Raw genomic sequence first — 2,501 nt, forward strand, 5'->3', positions numbered from 1 at the left:
GTGACGCAAGCAGTGACGCAATCAGTGACGTAAGCAATGACGCAAGCAGTAACGTAAGCAATAACGCAATAACGATGTCGGCACCATTAGATGGAAGACACGTGTACTCAACCAATAAATTAACGCCACAGCTCAAGCTTATCAAGCAAGCCTCTTCGCCTATAAATACACAAGCTATGGAGACGAATGGAGCATCAGAAGTTCTCTGAAGCCCTCTCACTCTAAAAAATTCTCACTCTAAAAAATCTCTGCTCTTACTCCCTTTGTAATACTCTTACTTATTGTAAGTACCAAAAATTTGTAATCAAAATCTCGATATTAATAAAACAAAATTTTATTCAGTTTACGCTTTCAAAATACAAAGTCCAGCGAATCTAGTCCTTAGATTCTAGCAACCCGAATCCAAGAAACTCTGACTAACCGTTAATACCCTAAAAAGTTAATACGGTGTGACAGCAGTATCGGGGAAAACTTTGTACTTTTCTGGCTTACATTACATAAGCATATTTGTTTACCACCTGTCTAGTGAGGTAGCTCCCTAGAAGGTTCCGTGGAGCAATTTGACAATTTAAAACTTTCAGCTCTTCACCGCCTAAGAAAATTTACCACAAGCAAAAGGTAATCAGCACATAAACACATCCTAAATCTAAAGTACGGAATCGATACAAGTTACCTCTTATGAAAAAGCTGGATCCGACCCTTGGGTATTCATCAAAGCCTCCAAGTCATAAAAAAAATTCCTTAGATTCCTCAAGTCGGAAGAACTTTTGGAGCTCTATACTATAGAGTTAGCACCATACAAGTGAAAGCAAAAGAGAGAGAGAGATATATGCAAGTCATAACAAAAAGATAAACCTTCCATAGTCTTTTCCTCTGCCTCTTTGATCTTCACCAAAACTCAATCTCCCAATGGCTTAACCGAAGTGTACTAAACAACGAATCACAAGAAAAATCAATACGAAACAGAGACATATGCAAGTCATAACAAAAAGAGAAGGAACATATTCAAATTCTGTCAAGTCTCCATTAAGATATAAAGCTAGATGTGTCAGAAGCTAAGTTTCTTCACACAACTGATAGCAGATTGGACAAAATAAATGAGACAATACAAACAGCAACTCAATATTAGATAAGTTCTACATGTTCAATCATGTATGTTCACCGAGACCAACTAAGAAACAAATAAATGAGCAACTACAAGACAGTCAAAACTCCAGTGGAGACAAACATACCTTAGATTAGCGGCCACGAGGTCGAACACGGCGGATCTCGAACACGGCAGATCTATGAAGCGGTGGCTAAAACGGCGGAGACAAAGCAAGACACGACCCAGAATGTGATGGAACAGTCAACAACCTAAACAACCAAAACCAGTCGTGACAAAGAACACACCACAAACAAAGATGAACTTGTAAAAGAGACTTAGACCTGCCCAAAGCTGCTCCTCAGTGACCTAAGCCCAAAAAAGTTTAGTATAAGTGAAAATATCGCAAGCCTGTGAAAGAACCATTGAAGAAAGGTGGAAGCTTTTACAAACCTGTGCAACTGAAACTGATAAAACGAAGGGAATAAGAAGAAGAAGCGAGAGACGGGAAATGTGATGGTGCCGAAGAGCGACGGAGGAAGGCGAAGGAGCCAATTCGCCGTGGATGGAGGAGTTTCGGAAAGAAGAAGAAGACGAAGAGGCTACGACGACGAGATCCAGTGGCTTGACGGATTAGGGTTCCTGAATTCGACTTTGAACAAGGCCAATCCATTTGTGTTTCTTCGATTGGAATGGATAGATTAATCCTGAGTAAACAAAATGAAGAAGAAGATGGAGAGAATGAATAAATTTTTTTCTTGTTTTGTAAAACGGAAATGACTTGGCAAAAACTAACTTAAGTTTTTTTTTTGGTACGAATGTGAAATTTCGCTAAGTGTTTTTACCTCCAAAATGAGATTCCAGCTACGAAATTGATTTTTCCGTTTCCTATTAATGAAATTTTATTGTAGTGCAAATTTAAAGCTATAATAGAGTTGTGATTCGATTTTGACACTTTTGGTAGCAGTTGGTGAATTCGTGCTATCGCGAATTGTTACCAATACCCATATTTTTTGTAGTGTAGCATAAGAAAGAGAGGTTTCAAAGCTGTCTTCGATATGCAGTCATAAGTAGTGTATGACAGTCACAAGGCGTGTGTGACTATATGCATTGGAGTTTCAAATTTCTTCATATTCTGCAAGTTATTGGAACTGAAAGCATAGTGAATCACAAGGGGTTTCGCACTGGTTTTGTATGGGACTTTCTGAAGATTCGGTGAGGATTTTCACAGTGTTCTTGGATTGAATCTACATGGTATACCAGTCGCAGGTAGTGTTCTAATCTATGTGGGTATTTCAGCTCGGTATCTTATGGAATTCTTGGAACTAGGGTACGCCTAAGAACCTTGAATGATATGAGTGTTTCATGGCTGTTCAGATGGTATTCTTAGTCAGCGTGAAGGGTGTTGCAGAAGGGT

General features: G+C 39.0%; 1 long non-coding RNA gene across 2 annotated transcripts; it reads right to left on the minus strand.

Moving 5' to 3' along the window:
* Positions 1 to 318: 318 nt before the first annotated feature.
* LOC106407415 lies at positions 319 to 1,990 on the minus strand. 2 transcript variants are annotated; one of them, XR_001281747.3, is made up of 5 exons: positions 1,538 to 1,990; positions 1,429 to 1,453; positions 1,233 to 1,356; positions 674 to 928; positions 319 to 592 (listed from the first exon to the last, which is right to left on the minus strand). It is a non-coding gene; the product is annotated as an uncharacterized LOC106407415 (long non-coding RNA). The 2 variants fall into 2 exon arrangements; XR_002660242.2 differs by having other exon boundaries at positions 1,233 to 1,453; positions 1,538 to 1,984.
* Positions 1,991 to 2,501: the final 511 nt, after the last annotated feature.

Source organism: Brassica napus, chromosome C7 (assembly GCF_020379485.1).
Source record: "Brassica napus cultivar Da-Ae chromosome C7, Da-Ae, whole genome shotgun sequence".
Classification (NCBI taxonomy): Eukaryota; Viridiplantae; Streptophyta; class Magnoliopsida; order Brassicales; family Brassicaceae; genus Brassica; species Brassica napus.